Genomic DNA, 20,061 nt, shown 5'->3' on the forward strand with positions numbered 1-20,061 from the left:
CTTCAATTTGACCCCTAAAATGAGATAAGAAATTTGAAAATATATGCAAATATGCACGAAGAATGTTTATTAAAAAAATGAAACACAGCGTCAACATTGAAATACGTATTCCCGAAACTAAATTTTCGGTATGAAAATCTGAATGGATATGTGTAAATGAACTAAAAAAATGATAACTACATCGGTGGGCAGAAAGTTACAGCTTAAAAGTAAAATTCAAAATTCGGAAACTTTTATGCTCATTTAAGCAGGCATCAATACAATTGAAAAATCGCAATTTTCTCCGATCGCACTCTTCATCACAGCATTGGCAATCGTCATGTACGAAGACAAAGAATACTGTAATGTTTATTGGTCGCTATAGGTTACAAATAAGTAGGATCGTATTGTAGCAATACATGTTTAACGCCTGAGAAAGCGTTATGCAAATTTAGACATTTGGCGGGAAAGTTAGTGGCTGGGTCGAAGGTTATAGGGGTGTTCGTAAGGGATTCTTTATGTTCTTTTAAAAGAACATTAAGAGAACACCCCTATCAAGGAAATAATGTATTCGACCACAAGTATATGAATGAACAAGAAACCCCTCTCTCGGTCAATGAGCTGTCAATGTTCTTCTATAGAAGAAGACCCGCAAATCAACAGAGCGTACGTTTTATTATATGCTAGAAGATCTATAATATTGTGAGAACACTTTGTTCTGGATACAAACGTATACATTGATCAGATTGACAGAGCAGACTGTCCCACTCGGAGGACAAGTTGTACCAGCCCGCACTGTCTGGTAGTGACAGACTGTCCCACTCGGAGGACAAGCTGTACCAGCCGCACTGTCTTATAGTGACAGACCATCCCATCTGGAGGACAGGCTGTTAGATTGTATAATACCTGTATATATTATTGTTCATTGTTACTTAATATCGGCAAAGAGTCAGTGTGTATATTTTAGTTCGTTGTACATAACATATATAGATAGTTATAGATTTTTGGTATCGCCGTATTGTTTATGGACAGTTTGAAACTAATAATTTACTGGAACGAATCGTTTAAGTAATAAACGCCCTACTGATTACACGTTACAATACAAAGTTAAAACTATACACAAACTTAATTACGTGTCATTTTCTAAAGAAAAGAATCATAATGCTAATTTCGCGACATAAATTTTGGCAATTTTTCCTTCGTTGAGGCTTGTGTAGCATCCAACCAATAAAAATCCTTCACTATCTAAACACAAACTGGCCGGATATATTATTCCAATATCTGTTAAGGTTTGTAAGCCAATTATCTCTCCCTTTGTATTCAATGCATGTAGAGAATGGTTATTTTTATCAGAGACTATTATGATATTTGTCTTTTTGACAACAATATCCATTGGATTGAACGGTGCTGGTGATGAATTGACACCACTGTGACCTTCGTATATAAATTTAACAGCACCAGATATCTCCAACGCGACTACGCGCCCATTCAAATTTTCAAATAAATCAATTGCATAGATGTTATAATATAAGTCTGTGGATATTCTCCAGATATAACATGTATAACTAAACAATTTTTTACCCTTTTGATCATACTCAATTAATACTGTCCGTTCGTTGGATTCACCGAATACAGCTATTAGTCTGGTAGATATATCTGTTACTGGAAATGGACAGCCTTGTTCTCTTAGACCTAGGATAATCACGTTGTCTTTATTGACATGCATAATATATCTCATCTTTTCTGCTTAGTGCAAAATTTGTACATTTTATATCTAATTTCTGCAATACTTTTATTGATTCTTGATTGTGTATTCCAAAAGTTATTTTAAAAAATAAAGATGTAAGGTTAAATTATCCCTTCGTAAATTTTACGGACGTCATCACAAGTTGGTTGACCGTTATGGAATATCCGTTTCACAGATGATATCGGATTTTTTCCTTATGTCATAATTACAATCCCGTTCCATTTTCACGAATGTGACCTATCGAATTATACCATTTATCGGGGTAGTAATAACATGAGCAACACGACGGATGCAACATGTGGAGCAGGATCTGCCTACTCTTCCGGAGAACCTGAGATCACATCCAATTTTAGTGGGGTTCGTGTTGCTAAGTCTTTAGTTTTCTATGTCTTGTGTACTATTATTTGTCTGTTTGTCTTTTTCTTTTTTAGACATGGCGTTGTCAGTTTTTATTTTCTATCTTTGAGTTTAAATGTCCCTCTGGTATCTTTCGCCCCTCTTTTAAAAACATGTTGTTGTGCCATATGAATTGCGATTTATTAAAATAACATATCTGTACTTACATAAGTTAGCCACGAGTACTTTTATGATAATTGTTATGCATAGATTATGTATTTTCCTAATAGATATTGAGTGCCACGATATGGTGATGTATAATACTTATGGACAACCATATTTTCAGGCGAAATGATGCTGAAATATGAGTTTAATAACAAACTTTTCGCCAAACTCGTGAATATGAGGTTGAATGTCAAATACTTAGATTTACAAATGTCGTATTAATTCCTGTTTGGATTAAACATGTAAAATGAATAATATTAACGTTATATGACATCAAATGAACGTGTTTGTGTCACACTAGTCAGCAGTCAATCGTTCAAGAACTTAATATATCGATATGTTATCTTAACATTTATCAAGAGTGAAAGTTCTAGCTTTTTCACCTATTAATCAAATCTTTTAATTTGACAGCAATGAACCAAAACTGCAAATAACCAGGAATTTTGAAAGATCAATATATGAGTAAGATGGTCTGCTTCAGACCAATCGAGACTAAATTTAAAGCTCAAGACTCAATCTAGACAAGTCGACACAGGTCAAGACAGGTCGAGACTGGTTGTGACTAGTTAAACATTTGTCGAGACCATTTCAGACTACACTACACCAAGATTATTAAATACTGAAACAGACTTATTAAGTAAAGTCGAGTATAGTTAAGTACAGTTAAGTACTTTCGAGATTATGTCGAGTCTTGTCAAGTAAAATCTGTGTTCGACCTTACTCGAGCACAAAACATGGTCTTTTCAGACTCTGAGCAGTTTGAAGTGAAAACAATATGTTTATTTAATTTGCATTTCAATTTGGTGTTGCAATACTTTTTCCATGTATATAGCTTAGTTATGGTATTTACATACCAACCATATATGTGTCATTTACATATCCTACCTGATGCATTACTCGCTTTCTGTTATACGGAACGTACATTCTTGAAGGTGGAATTTTGACCTACAGTTGCCTACGCACATATTCTTTGTCTCATTGGCAAAATACACCACATTTCATTATTAATCATATTCATAAATAGGGGTGTACATAGTACTCAAAAACTGTTTCATTAGGATTATGAATTTGTTGGAAATTGTATTCAATAGCATAATCACTAGATATCGTTTCCTTTTTTGTTGATAAATGTTCCAAATCCAGTAAAAACTGACCTATTAAAACGTTTTAACCCGCTGCATTCGTTTGCACCTGTCCTAAGTCAGGAATCTGCTGTTCAGTAGTTAGTTGTTGTTTGTTGATGTGGTTCATAAATGTTTCTTGTTTCTCGTTTTTTTTTTATATAGATTAGACCGTTGGTTTTCCCGTTTGAATGGTTTTAAACTAGTCTTTTTGGGGGCCCTTTATATCTTGCTGTTCGGCGTGAGCCTAGGCTCCGTGTTGAAGACCTATAATGGTTTAATTTTACAAATTCGACTTGGATGGAGAGTAGTCTCATTGGCACTCATACCACATCTTCTTATATCTACTAACTGAGATTTAATCTGCATTAATAAGAATGATTAATCTTAGACAATTATCAATTCGAAAGCTATCAATTAAATTTTTGAAATACTAAGGTTTTTCTACCTCAGGAATAGATAACCATAGCTGTATTTGTCAAAACTTTTAGGAATTTTTGGTCCTGAATGCTCTTCAACTTCGTACTTTATTTGGCCTTTTTAACATTTTTGATTCGAGCGTCACTGATGAGTCTTTTGTAGACGAAACGCGCGTCTGGCGCAAATATAAAATTGCAATCTTGGTATTTATGATGAGTTTATTTACAACCACTTGGTCCATGCCACTGCTGGCAAAGTTTTAATTCCCCGAGGGTATCACCAGCCCAGTAGTCAGCACTTCTATGTTGACCTGAGTTAGCATTGATATGTTCATAATTATGAATTAACTGTTTACAAAACTTTAAATTTTCGAAACTAAGGTTTTTCTACCTCAGGAATAGATAACCATAGCTGTATTTGGCAAAACTTTTCGGAATGTTTGGTCCTGAATGCTCTTCAACTTTGTACTCTATTTGGCCTTTTTAACATTTTTTGATTTGAGCGTCACTGATGAATCTTTTGTAGACGAAATGCGCGTCTGGCGCAAGTATAAAATTTTAATCCTGGTATCTATGATGAGTTTATCTATATTTCTTTTCATGGGATATGGTTTTGATACATACATTCCTTAATTTCAAATATCTTGAAAAGAAAAAAAATAGTTTTGCTTTTTTGTAGATTGAAAACATATGAAATAAAATAACTTTCTTCTCGTGTATGTTATTTTAAAGTTAGATATGTTTCATTCAAGTCAAAATAATTGTTTTGTCCGAGAAAACAATCCAATTCCCCGTACCCCATAGAAAAATATACACAACTAGCCTTTTTTAAAAGCTAAAAAAACACTAATGTTTAAATCTATATTTCTATGACTTCTAACATAACTTTCTGAATTTGTTCGTTTATATATTATTAAGAAACATTGGGTTCAAATTCCCCAAAGCAAAGTTGTCATTCTATGAATTCGGCTATTATATTTATATCCATTTCGGTCTTATAACTCTTCACATGTTTCGGTTTTCGTACATCCCTCACTTTTACATCTTAGGACTTGATTGTTTCTTATGATTGTAAGTCCAGAAAAGCATTAAATTCATGAAGTGTTCTTCTCAACCCCCTGAATTGATTATGCATAATATAGAACTAGATAAAATGTTTTTTTTTTTCTTTCAAAAAAATAAATTACAATGTTATTTTTGCGACATGTATTTTTGCATCACTTCCTCTGCACGAGTCACATCCGATCAATAAAAAATCTTCTCCGTCTAAGCAGAGACTTAGAGGGAGTTCTATTCCAATATGTTTGACGGTTTGTAAGCCAATGAGTTCGCCTTGTGTGTTTAATGCATGTAGAGCATGGTTATTTGAGTCAGAGATTATTATGAACTGTGTCTTTGTGATAACAATACCCATTGGATTGAATGGTGTTTGAGATGTATTGACACTACTGTGACCTTCGTATATGAACTTTACACCACCAGATCTGTCTAACGCGATTAAGCGTCCTTCATAATTTTCAAATTGATCAATAGCATAGATGCTATCAAATGAATTACTGAAAATTCTCCAGATATAATTAAACAATTTTCTACCCTTTTGATCGTATTCAATTGTTAATTTTCGCTTCTTGTTTTCGTCGAAGAAAACAATTTGTCTGGTAGAAAATTCTGTGACTGGAAATGGAGATCCTTGTTCCCGTAGACCAAGGATTATCTCGTTGTTTTGATTGACATGAAGACACAATATTACCATTGGTGACGTTGTTAAAACTGTTTTTGTTACACCGTCAGCGGTTACAACTTTTAAATCAGAACCATGGAATTCTGCGAAATAAATTCCATCATTACTGTCAAGAGCAAAATCTGTACATTTTACATCTAAATTCTTTAAAATTTTTATTGATTCTTTTAATAACCGAAAAATGAAAAACTGGTGTTTAAATCCCCCGTTTTCCTTATCTACTATATGGTAAGTGCAGTAAACTGTGTCAGTTCCAGAATATTTCATTTGACCGAAGGCAGGAAAATCTGACTTATATGTAGATACTACTGACGATATGACTGGTTTTGAAAGTATTAACGATCCAAACTGAGCAGAGATATCATCTTGCTTCTTTCCAACATCTTTAATGGAAATAATAGTATGTGTTTCGGCCATTTTAAATCTGGGATGGATACATGTTTTACAGTTGTCACACATCAACAATACACAATCCTCACATTTCCATTTTATAACGTTAGGGTTGTCACAAAGCTGACAACACAATGGCGACTGTGCCTTCCTAATAGATGAAGCCATTAGGTTTAAAACCAGATCCCTAAAAAATAAATGATAATGCATTTTTAACTTTTACAAAGTTGAATTTCGTGATTGTGCTTGCTTGGTTATCGTCCAAAACATATTTCTGATTAAATCTTAAAATATATGAATTAGTAGACAAGTCTTGTTTTAAGTTTGTATGTATATGGTCTTGTCAATATTTGAATCGTTTGTATGTTTAATTGTCTGACATGGCAAAATTTATCTCATTTTAGTTACGAAGGAGAGTGGGGTTAGTAGCATTTGGTGTTTTGTCGTCGATGTCAGTAATTCCTAAGAGTAGGTTCAGTAAGACCCCTTTTTGGCCCCAAAATATAGCAGTTTTACAAAATTGTGAAAATGTAATCTTTTAGCTATTCACTGGAAAGAAGAATGCTTCTGCTACATAAATATGGACTGTTTTTACAATACAACGCATATATATCGGGTACTGGGATCGTAAAATCATGCTAAATTAATGAAATCTTCACAATTTTAGCATTTTTGTTAATTTTTATACGGTTTCCGTCTTAAACGAAAGTGGCCGCATTCGTGTTCATGCATCATATTGAAATGTAAGTTGTATTTGATAATAATACATAACATATATAAAGGTTGAGGATGAACACGGATGCGGCCACTTTCGTTTTTGACAAAAAACATCTGAAAAGTGATGTTTTTTGGCATATTTGATAGATTTTTCATATTTAAGCTTGAATCGGAGCGTTTTTAATGACTAAATCAATTAAAATCTTTCACATAAACTAATTGAATCAATTGAAATAGACACTTAAGTGTTTAAAAAGTGTTCAAAATCTTTCGGAAGATGAACCTGAAATTTGAGGCCAAAATCGGTCCTTACCGGACCTACTCCTTTGATGATAGCATCAGTATGACATGCAGTCTACATATATGTAAACAATTAAATGTTCATCAAAATTATTATCTCCAGGTAAAAATCATTATTAAAAATATTTTTCTCAAGTTTTCTTGTCTACAGCTGATGGACGAATGTTTTATAGATCGACGACAATAGTTCTTATAAAGCGACAACAGGTCGAATCAGCGAATTCGTAAATTTTTCCTTTTGAAATATGAAAAAGGAATGATACGGTTTTATGGGATTCTAGATTAGACGATATTATTTCTCTGGTATTTAAAGTCCCATTGAAGTAAGAGAGGGACATGTTTCGTTGAATTTGAAGTGTGTGATCGTCGCGAGTGTAACTGATGGCCGCCGGTCAACCAAAATACTATAAATGGACGTAACAATCCAACCACTGGAAGTATGTGACTGAAATGATCTCTGAATAATCCAAAGTCCTTAGTAAACTTCTTCGTCATTTCGAATTCCCTTTTCCGCGTTCATCGTTGGCATTTAGATATATTCTAATCGAGAAAAAAATCCAATTTTGCATTTTATGAATTTATTATTAAGAAATACATTAAGTCTTAAATTGCCCATGAATATTGCTGAGTAAAGTAGAGCTTCTGAAGCAGTATTATTATTTGCACCTCGAAGAACAGCAGTAGTTGCAACATTTATTAATTATAGAGCATCACCAAACACAAGAGGGCTACCCTAATGTAACCAATCTTCGCGTAGAAGTTAGAACACCAACTGCTATACCATACAGTAATATGTCTCTACATTTTTTAAATGATAGGGAAACACACGCATTTGTAGTGTGCACAAAATCAGGGGGACCTGGTATCAGTTGATCCAAATTGCCAGATGCTAAGAACAGTTGTATTTTTGAATATAAAAAGCATTTGAAGATAGAGTAAACCCATACACACTGGCGGAAATTCAGCCAAAAAAGAATGCATAAAAAAATTAAAATAATTTGAACACTGTGATTTTAAACTTTAATGGACAACCCAATCCACAGATTAAATCATGCTTAAATCATAATCAATTTTTGCAGAACGTTTCAATTTGTAGTTATGGTAAATAATTAAGTTTTACAAATTTTTATTACTTTCTGGTTTTGGAATGAATAAATGATATTAACTTTATATGAGTTACTACACAAATGAATTGAAAGGAAAGTGTTTTTATGTAAATATGCATATCTATACTTTAAGGTGATCATAAATTCCTAAGTGAATATTCCCTAAACGAAATACTTATGTTACACTTTTGTTAAAAGGTACAAAAATGATCTGATCTACATTAAAGTCCAGCCATTCTCTTAATCGATATATTCGTTAACACAAAAACATTAAACTAATGGAAATTTGATTCTGAATACAACACAACAAAAGTTTTTTTGTATTAACCATGCTATTAGAAGAACGAAAGAACAGAATTTCATTGCCCGACCTACATCGTATATTTAGAGATGGGCAGTTGATTTCACATTTTTGCCGATTGTGAATTTGCATTGCTATACGACGTATCTTATTTATGTATTCATTTATGATGTTTCTGTTGTGGTTTCGGTTGGATAATGTGTTATGTATTTTTGTTTGTGGTTAGAATTCGGTGCTTTCGGTACATTTCACATAATTATGTATTATTCGTCTTTATGGTCAAGTTAATTTCAATTTACATGGATAGAGTATTGTGTTAGTATAAATAGTAATGACGTCGTTACAGCATTTATTTAAAATCGGATTTCAATATCGTCATTATCATGATAATTGTTTGGACTAGTATTGTAAAAATAATTGTATAAATTTCAAGATTTGTGATGTCCTGTGATGTTTGTCGTCAATGGAATATGTCTTTGTTATTCTGCGGTTTGCATGTGGTAACGACTATTTTATTATTTGTGTGTGCGTTTCTCTGTGATGAGTATTCTTGCGTTTGTATGTTGCTGTATTTCTGTCACGTAGTGTTGTCTTTTTAGCGATAGTTTGTAGAATTGCCATATAAGCTGGAGGTTTGGTTAGCCAAAACACCAAGTTCAACCCGTCATTTTTTCTTTAAATATCCTGTACCAAGTCAGGAATATTGAGGTTGTTATGAAATAGTTCGTTTCTACGTATGTTGGTGTTTGGTTTTGTTGCATTTCAGTGTTTCTGTTGTTCCTTTGTTTTCCTCTTATAGTGGCAGATATTAGCAAGTAAAAATGAGAGAATTGTGCAAATAATGATACAAGCATGAAAATTAGCACGAAGCATCATTATTATATACTTTTTTAAGAAAAAAATGCTGGCCATAAAAAAGAATAGAATTTTTCAAAATGGCCACAGCCTTTTTCAAAAATGGCTGTTTTTTCCAGTTCGAAAATACTTATTTTTCTGGAATACTTTTTCTTTGACCTTCTTTTAGTAATAAATATTATCAGGTTTGGTGGCTACATTCCTTACATGTGACGTTTATACTAGAAATAAATATTTGACTCTTCAGGGTTTTCGCATGCGCGAAATTGCAACAAAATTTACACATAAACATTTGAACTATTGACTATATACTTAGGGCTTTTGGATTTTTAATGATATTTTGAATTGGTTTGATAACGTTTTTTAAGGTTATGAAACACATACGTTTACCAATTTCGCGCATGCGCAAACTGCTTATAGACATACAGAGCGATTTGCACGCACTACCAAGGCAGACTGATGTAAATCGTAGTTCATCTAGCAGACGAGGATTTGGATTTCGTAAACAAATCTTGGTCGTCATTTCATTCCTCTAAAAACCTAGGCTTTTCTGTTTAAGTAAGTGTAACTTCTATGATGCCACTGTTTGAAAACACGCCCATTCAGTTGCAATGATCAAGCACTAGATGGATAAGGTGATAAAAGTGGTTAACTTTCTAAATCCCGGGCAAACATCAATTATAGCTTCAGATCAACCCCTTTTGGTATTGGCTAAGCAAATTCAGTGGGAATGGCCAGATTTGTACGGAGAAGATAAGTTTATCGTCATGTTTGGTTGACTGTACATTGAAATGGCTTGTTTCAAAATTCTGGGTGATATATTGCGTGATAGTGGATGGACATGTGCCCTCACTGAAACCAATATTGCAACACATAGAACGGCATATTGTTTTCATGTATGTTCAAATGTACCTAGGACTAGACACGTGCATCAGATAACTGCATGTGTTTTGCTTGAATCATTAATGTCGGCTTATGAAAGCCTAAACGCAGAAAATATAGGTCATGACTCTATGACGTTCGATTATTTGATAGACTAGTGTAAGAAAAGAGAGTCATCTCGACCACAGTTTAATTTCTGGCATTCAGTTATGAATTAAAAAAAATCTTGTGCTTTCGGTCGTACGCTCATTTTATGAGTCAGGTATCGTACTCTACAAACAGTTCATATCAAGCATGATACCGTATTTTTTTTGGTTTTGATAGTGTAAATTATGCTCGATGGTTACCGATCCATCTCCGAGATATGGTTTCCCTTAACGAACATCATCAACAGGTGGCAATGAAATTTGCAAACGGTAATTTCACTGTACGTAAGACCAGCAAGTTGTTTTCTAATAGCGCAATTGATCAGGCACAAAAACAGAATAATGCAATTGTGTAAGGCGATGTTGGTGTCATAGGTTTAACCGGAGATCCCTTTGAGACGATAGATTGAAGCTGAACCAGAAGTCAGTAGACTGGTAGATGAATTTGAAAGATCAAATGGTTTGAGTCATTCTACAACAGATAAACGACATCATGAAGACTCTACGAAAGCACAAAAGGATTTTTAAAGTGAAGAACGAGTTTGGAAATCCATTTCTAGAACAGTCGTCAGATTTGTACAAAATTGACTCTTTTTAGGAAATTGATGACTCGGAAGCAGGTAAGATATGTATACATGGTATATAAACTCCAAGACATTGGGTCCAAACAAAAGTAAGATCTTTTGAAGCAAATGCAAAACAAAGGAGAATCAGACAGTGCATTTGATGTTTACTAAATGAATAATTTAAAGGCTGGGTAGAGAAAAAGGTAAGCTGCTGGTGCTAGACGAAAAGTTGTTGGTTCTGGTAGAACACCAAGTAGTTTTGTCTGTGAAGATGACAATAAAATTAAACGGAATTGTTCAAGTTTCTTGCTGACAGAATTGCTTACTTAGGGACTAATAAAAATGCTAATGTTACTCAAGGTAAAAATATTCTTTGCAATTTCAATATGGATACTTCCCAGCTATCCCCCTGTAACCATGAAGCTGCAGATACACGAATTTTTGTCCATGATAAGCCTGCTGCTGAAAATGGTTGATAAAAGTAATTTTAGGTAGTACTGACACAGATGTAGTAGTATTAGGAATTGCAGCACTCTTTAGATTAGGTGTGGAAAAATTGTGGTTAGGTTTTTGAAGGAATAAAGACTTCCGATGGCTTCCTGTACATGAAATATCAAATGCGTTTGGTCCTCTTGTAGCTGCTATTTCTTCCTTCCATGCATTCTGCGGAAGTGACACTATGTCAGCACTTGGTGGGAAAGTGAAGAGGTCAGCTTGGCATACATGGGAAGTATTTCCAGATGTAACGGACGTTTTTGGCGGCTTAACTTTAGTATGAAGACACAGACAGGGACATCATAGAAACATTTGTTTGCATCATGTATGGCAACATCAACATTTGCTGTTAACGAAGCCCGATTTGAATCATTTGTCAGGAAGCAGCGGCCTTATGATGGTATTCCGCTTACCAAAGGTTCTCTTCCGGAGCACACAAAAAGAGAAGCATATCAACGTGGGCTCAACCGGATTTATGCATTTAACAGGTACACGTACCAAGTCATGAACACTTGGTGTGGATGAAAGAAAAGAAACCAATGACAGTTGGAAACCAAAATGGACTTCTTTGGCTGCCGTTGCACCCTCGTGTGAGGAACTTTTAAAATGCGGATGCAAGTAATCTGGCTGTGTTGGTAACTGTAAATGCTACCGTTCTGGCCTTTCTTGTAAGGGTTTGTGTATTGGCAACTATCAGATAATTATAAGAGAAGCAACTTGTCTTTCTAACCAAACTAGGTATTTGAACTTAACAAAGTAATTGATATCTCTTGTTTATCAGAAAAAAATGTAAAAAAAAATGACATTTTCACCGTTTGTGCCCCCATTTTAAAACCGGAAGTAACTTTTTCGTCATTTATGTATTGTTTCATCGTACTTTAGGAACTGTCATTTACGTTTTATCAAAAATTACATTGGATTATACCTATAACTCAGATTCAAAGGATTTATGAAATGTAGCCAATTGGATATGACGCCATTTGCAAAATGAGCGGTGGCCATCTTGAAAAAATGAATTTTTTGATGACCAGCAGCTGATTTTTTTTAATTATCATTTAGTCGACCTTTATACAAAATTTCATGGTTGTATCACGATTTGCACAATTATTTCCACTATCATAGATGATGTGTTTCCCTCGGTTTTAGTTTTCAACCCGGATTTGTTTACTCTCAAACGATTTATGACTTTTGAACAGCGGTATACTACTGTTGCCTTTATTTAAGTAAATGATGATTAATATAGAAACAGCAGGTTGATTAATGCGCGAAGATTTCACGCTGACTGAACGTGCAGGTACAATCAGTTTTTTGAGAACTGACAAAAGTTTTGAAAAAGGAACAATGCTTGCATAAATTTGTTTTGTTGATCAACTAAGCAAAACGATTCAAGAAATGGACAACAAAGAAATATGAAGTTAAGAAGGCAAAACGAGAAAAAAAAAATTAATTATCTAAAATATTAAGAGGTCGTATTGACTCCGATATTCAAATTGATATTTTATAACATATAACATTGAGAGTAGGATCTGCTTACTGTTCCTGATCACATGAGATCATCCCCCAGGTTTTGGTGAGGTTCAATTTGCTCAGTCTTTAGTTTTGTATGCTGTGTTTTGTATACTGTTGTTTCTCTGTTTGTCTTTTTCTTTTTATCTATGGCGTTGTCAGTTAAATTTCTACTTATGTCTCTAAATGTCCCTTTGGTATCTTTTGCCTCTATCTTATTATAATTACTTCGTATTGACTCCTATATTCTAAATGATAATTTTATAACATGTAAGGTGGGAAGCAGGATCTGCTTACCCTTCCGGAGCACCTGAGATCAGCCCTAATTTTTGGTAAGGTCCATTTTGCCTAGTCTTTAGTTTTGTATGTTGTGTTTTGTATACTGTTGTTTCTCTATTTGTCTTTTTCTTTTTATCCATGGCATTGTCAGTTTAATTGCGACTTATGAGTCTGAATGTTTCTTTAATATCATTAACCTCTATCTAATCATAATTTTTCTATTTTGCCAAATTTAGCAATGTTTAGATACTGCTCAAATGTAAACATAGCAAATTAAGATACAAAATGTACTTTAAGCACTTTTTTACGATTAACAATGTGACTGTACAACAGATGTCAGATATATGAGCTGACTCTCACCATATGCAGAACTCTGAACGCAATAAACGGTTTAGTCACAATAGCACAAAGCTATTAAACTAAAAATGTCAAATCTTTTTATTCAGTTCATTGAGTACCAAATGTATTAGGGATCGGTTTACAACTGTCATACAAGTGAGAGGTTTAGCTAGCTATGAAACAAGGTTTAATCCACTATTTTCTACATAAGAAAATGCCTGCACCAAGTCAGAAATATGACAGTTGTTATCCATCCGTTTGATGTGTTTGAGCTTTTGATTTTTCCATTTCATTAAGGACTTATCGTTTTGAATTTTCCTCGGAGTTTAGTATTTTTGTGATTGGACTTTTTAGCCAAAATAACTAATATTGAACTACGGTTGGATTGCTTAAAAAATGTTCATAAGTATACAAAAGTACTTTTTACTGTATAAATCGAGGTCGATTCTGATTTGAAATACCTTTACGACTATCAACGTCATGAACTTCTTAAGGAGCGAAACCGGTTACATCGACCAAGTAAGCCTCTCGTGTTATGTTTACTTTTATGGGATTCAAAGATCTACGACAACCGCGCAAAACATGTCGCAAGTGTAAAAAGTATGTAGTGTCGATCTCAGTCGTTATTCATCATATCTCTTTCGAAGCGATCTTTTTATAAATAAGTCCGTATAGTGTTAACACTCTATACGACGTAGCCTACTTTTTTTTTTAACATATGCAACATTGAAAATTGACAACTGTTAAGTTTAAATTATCGAGTTTTCATAGATTCCAGTTGAAAGTCGTCCATCTGTACCAATATCGAGGTAAAAATTAAGATATAAAACAGACTTTGTTGTTACGGTAGTATCCCTAATATCAAGTTGACCGTTATGTAGTGGATGCAAGAATTTACTGAAATGAGGGTTATTGAGTAATAGACACCATTAATATAATAATCTGAAAGTCAATTAAAAGATTTTTTCATTGTTTATTTTAGTCTTTGAGAAGGTCCTGCATGTATGCTACTTCATTCCTGGTATCTATGATGAGTTTATTTACAATCACTGGATCGAAGCCACTGCTTGTGGCGTTTATATTCTCCGAGGGTATCATCAGCCCAGTAGTCAGCACTTCTGTGTTGACATGAATTATCATTGATATGGTCATAATTATAAATTAACTGTTGACAAAACTTTGAATTTTTGAAATACTAAGGCTTTCTACCTCAGGAAAAGATTACCTTAGCTGTATTTGGAAAAACTGTTAGGTATTTGTGGTCCTCAATGCTCTTGAACCTCCTACTTTATTTGGCCTTTCTAACCTTTTTTTATTCGAGCGTCACTTATGAGTCTTTTGTAGACGAATCTCCCGTCTAGCGCAAATACAAACAAATTCAATTAAAGTCAAAATACTTTAACGTAAAAAAAAGTATGAGAAAAGCTAAACTAGAGGCTCTGAAGAGCCTGTGTCGCTCACCTTGGTCTATGTGAATATTAAACAAAGGACGCAGATTGATTCATGACAAAATTGTGTTTTGGTGATGGTGATGTGTTTGTACATCTTAATTTACTGAATATTCTAGCTGCTTACAATTATCTCTATCTATAATTAACTTGGCCCAGTAGTTTCAGAGGAGAAGATTTTTGTAAAACATTACTAAGATTTACGAAAAAATGGTAAAAATTGACTATAAAGGGCAATAACTCCTAAATGGGTCAACTGACCATTTCAGTCATGTTGACTTATTCGTAAATCTTACTTTGCTGAACATTATTGTTGTTTACAGTTTATCTTTATCTATAATAATATTCAAGATAATAACCAAAAAACAGCAAAATTTCCTTATAATCACCAATTCAGGGGCAGCAACCCAACAACGGGGTTGTCCGATTCAACTGAAAATTTCAGGGTAGATAGATCTTTACCTGATGAACAATTTAACACAGTGTCAGATTTGCTCTAAATGCTTTGGTTTTTGAGTTATAAGCCAAAAACTGCATTTTACCCCTATGTTCTATTTTAAGCTGTTGCGGCCATCTTGGTTGGGTGGGTGGGTCACGCCACACATTTTTTAAACTAGATACCCAAATGATAGTTGTGGCCAAGTTTGGTTTAATTTGGCCCAGTTGTTTCAGAGGAGAAGATTTTTGTAAAAGATTACTAAGATTTACGAAAAATGGTTAAAAATTGACTATAAAGGGCAATAACTCTTAAACGGGTCAACTGACCATTTCGGTCATGTTGACTTATTTGTAAATCTTACTTTGCTGAACATTATTGTTGTTTACAGTTTATCTCTATCTATAATAATATTCAAGATAATAACCAAAAACAGCAAAATTTCCTTAAAATTACCAATTCAGGGGCAGCAACCCAACAACGGGTTGTCCGATTCATCTGAAAATTTCAGGGCAGATAGATCTTGACCTGATGAACAATTTTACTCAGTCAGATTTGCTCTAAATGCTTTGGTTTTTGAGTTATAAGCCAAAAACTGCATTTTACCCCTATGTTCTATTTTAAGCTGTTGCGGCCATCTTGGTTGGGTGGGTGGGTCACGCCACACATTTTTTAAACTAGATACCCAAATGATAGTTGTGGCCAAGTTTGGTTTAATTTGGCCCAGTTGTTTCAGAGGAGAAGATTTTTGTAAAAGATTACTAAGATTTACGAAAAATGGTTAAAAATTGACTATAAAGGGCAATAACTCTTAAACGGGTCAACTGACCATTTCGGTCATGTTGACTTATTTGTAAATCTTACTTTGCTGAACATTATTGCTGTTTACAGTTTATCTCTATCTATAATAATATTCAAGATAATAACCAAAAACAGCAAAATTTCCTTAAAATTACCAATTCAGGGGCAGCAACCCAACAACGGGTTGTCCGATTCATCTGAAAATTTCAGGGCAGATAGATCTTGACCTGATGAACAATTTTACTCAGTCAGATTTGCTCTAAATGCTTTGGTTTTTGAGTTATAAGCCAAAAACTGCATTTTACCCCTATGTTCTATTTTAAGCTGTTGCGGCCATCTTGGTTGGGTGGGTGGGTCACGCCACACATTTTTTAAACTAGATACCCAAATGATAGTTGTGGCCAAGTTTGGTTTAATTTTGCCCAGTTGTTTCAGAGGAGAAGATTTTTGTAAAAGATTACTAAGATTTACGAAAAATGGTTAAAAATTGACTATAAAGGGCAATAACTCTTAAACGGGTCAACTGATCATTTCGGTCATGTTGACTTATTTGTAAATCTTACTTTGCTGAACATTATTGCTGTTTACAGTTTATCTCTATCTATAATAATATTCAAGATAATAACCAAAAACAGCAAAATTTCCTTAAAATTACCAATTCAGGGGCAGCAACCCAACAACGGGTTGTCCGATTCTACTGAAAATTTCAGGGCAGATAGATCTTGACCTGATGAACAATTTTACTCATGTCAGATTTGCTCTTAATGCTTTGGTTTTGGAGTTATAAGCCAAAAACTGCATTTTACCCCTATGTTCTATTTTTAGCCATGGCGGCCATCTTGGAAGGTTTGGCAGGTCGCCGGACACAATTTTCAAACTAGATACCCTAATAATGATTATGGCCAAGTTTGGTTTAATTTGGCCCAGCAGTTTCAGAGGAGAAGATTTTTGTAAAAGTTAACGACGCCGGACGACGGACGACGACGGACGCCGGACGTCAAGTGATGAGAAAAGCTCACTTGGCCCTTCGAGTCAGGTGAGCTAAAAACATTGTCTAACACAACACAATGGTATTTCACATCAAGCGTTAGTTCTTTGACATATGGCTAATATGATTTTAAATTAACTTTAAAGTATTGAGAACATATAAGCTTTTCTTTTAATATTTAAACAAAGATATTATTTTAAATGTTTTGCTGTTATTGATTCTCATCTTATTTCAGAAACTCTAGATTTAAACATTTCAAGTTTTGTTAATTATTTGATCCATGCTGAATGATACGCGATGTTTCACAGTAGTAGTGACGGTTGTAATAGTGGCTTATTAGTTATGACTTTACATGTCTATCATTTAAAATATATAACAATTAAATTCATTTTGCATCTTTTTGGTACAATGCAAGTTTATTTTTTTCTTTCAATCTAATACCTCCTACTTGGTAATATGCGAAAAAACGTCGTTTTAAATTGAGACAAGGTATGCATTATTTTGTTTCGGTTGATATCTTTCTGTAAAAAGAAAGGGTGAATACACTATTTTAATTAAAATAGGTATACACAGGACAAATGAGCAATTAGAAAGATAATTTATAAAACACATTATGAGTCAATGCATTATTCATTGCACACAAAACGTAGCGCTTTTAAAAATTATCAAGTCAAGACTCTAACTGTTAGATTCGAAATAAAATCGAATGTTAAGTAATGAAGTAAACAAATCCTAGTAAATGATTTCGTTAGTCTTTAAATGTATAAAACCAGTTTCTTTTAATGTTCTTCTTTTGGTGTTTATTGATAGAAATAAAACAGTTTTTAAAATGAATATAAACAAATTTACTTTTGATCCATCTACATTATTTTAAATTGACCTGTGCATGATCAGGTGCGGAACCAGGAGTTTTGAAAAGAGACATCCTGTCACGACAACACAAGGAGTGCTATTAGTAACAAAAAAATCATAAGGGGGCTCCTGGACATTGTCTCCCTTAATCTAGACCTGCTTTAATTCTTATGACGAAACTTAGATAATCTTCTATTGGCCTTCTAACCTCATTCTTTGTTTACTTCCTTGTTTATAGTATGAAAAATTCACCATACATTTAATCTATAACTTCTTTTCCGTTATACTCCTTTATAATTCATTTATAAACGGTAACATTGTGACTTTACAGTACTTACCTTAGTTTAGAGAACTACTACAATCACAACAAAGTGACTTTCTCTTAGTCAAATTAGAATTTTTCCTTCAGTCGACTCAACACCTAAGATGACAACCTTCTAACTTTAATTACTACTTTGAGTTGCAGGTATGATATATGAGGGTCCTGCGGGGGTTAAAACAAAGAAAATAATGGCTAAAAATAAATAATATAGATAACTCAGTTGATACAATATAAATAATAGAAAATAATGGAAAAATAAAGGAAAAGACAATAATGAGATAAAAATTATATTTGTTTATTTTATTTGATAGGCAATCATTATATGATCTTTTATGATATAATTTTTGAAAATAACTTCGTGAGGAAAATATTGAATTAATTATGTCACATGTCGGCGTCATTTCGGAAACAAAAGGAAAGGAGAAGGTGAACGAGCATTTTGCATCCACTTGCACTACTTTTCTATTTATCTTCGTTTCCGTCTTTGTCAACAATTGAATGAAAGATAGGCATTATTTACGAAATGTTTATGCTTGACATCTAGTCTTAGACTATGTAATAATACTAGTTTTGAGATAATTAACATGCGTTTTGTCTAGAGATGAGGTTTTCAGACAATTAAGTATTCGGGTGTTTGTACAGGATAATAACAATTTCTGAACAGTCTGAACATAAACCGACCATATTTCTATATACCGCTTCTCAAAACGACTAGTGAAAATAGTCCATTTTTTTCCCGCTTATATAAACGTTGTAATTATTTTTGTCAAGAAAAAGTCAAATATAAAAAGATGTAAACTTACATACAATGACATTAAAGTAAAAAATACAATAATGAAAAAGTAGTTAATGACAACAAGAGAAGCAACCCGAGATGACCAATTTCCTTTTTAACTAACATTTAATTTTTTATTTGCAGTACTCACTATTGATTAGACGAAATATTAAAAGACAATGTAATGTTACTCTAGTGAATTATAACGACTCTCCTTCATCTTGTGGTCTCCAAAAAACATGACTACCTACAAAATAAGAGGGTAGCAATTAACTGTATCGTCAAGCATCATACTCTCCCTGTTTGGCTATCACAAGTAGAAAATGAGCCTTCAATTATTGTTGTCATTTGTCTAAACACGATTTTTGCGCTACAATTAACATCAACCAGATGAAACAAATATGGTTTATTTCAGCAAAACATTAAACCGTTAATTGACATGATTTAGTATCCCATTTCCACCCTCATGTAAGGTGTGATAATGAAATTTAAAATCTTATCCTATTCAAAAAACTTTAAAGATTTGTATTTTAAATGAAAACAAGTATTCAGTATTTCAATTTGGTGACATAAAACTAAGTGATGACATGACTATTTGATAAGTTTAATAGAGCATTTCATATTCTATTTGTGCTTTTGTACATAATATAAACCTTAAATATTAAGAAAAAAGTAGTTTACCTTTGTTTAAATCTAATAGATCGACTAAAAAAACAAATCAAGATAACACACACAAATTATTAAAAATCGTTTAAACTTCTTGCACAGTCTTTACCTTTCTATGTAGTGTTTTGTGGTCTTGTTCCTTTTTCGCATATTTTGACTTTTTTTAATAAAACGTTGCCAGTTTTATTTTGACTTATGATTTTTTAATATCCCCTTGCTATCTTCCGCCTCTGTTATGTTTCTTCAATTGTTTTGCGTTGAAATCTTTTTCACGTTTAAACTGTTGTTACTCAAAAGTTAAATAAAAAAATTAACAAATTACT

The 20,061-nt window shown here is 33.4% G+C and overlaps 1 long non-coding RNA gene across 1 annotated transcript; it reads right to left on the minus strand.

Annotated features, from left to right (window-relative positions):
- Positions 1–4,676: 4,676 nt before the first annotated feature.
- Positions 4,677–19,319, minus strand: LOC143055974 (uncharacterized). The gene is made up of 3 exons (XR_012972186.1): positions 19,224–19,319; positions 18,314–18,459; positions 4,677–6,145 (listed from the first exon to the last, which is right to left on the minus strand). It is a non-coding gene; the product is annotated as an uncharacterized LOC143055974 (long non-coding RNA).
- Positions 19,320–20,061: the final 742 nt, after the last annotated feature.

The sequence above is a fragment of the Mytilus galloprovincialis genome, chromosome 13 (assembly GCF_965363235.1).
Source record: "Mytilus galloprovincialis chromosome 13, xbMytGall1.hap1.1, whole genome shotgun sequence".
In the NCBI taxonomy this organism is placed as follows: Eukaryota; Metazoa; Mollusca; class Bivalvia; order Mytilida; family Mytilidae; genus Mytilus; species Mytilus galloprovincialis.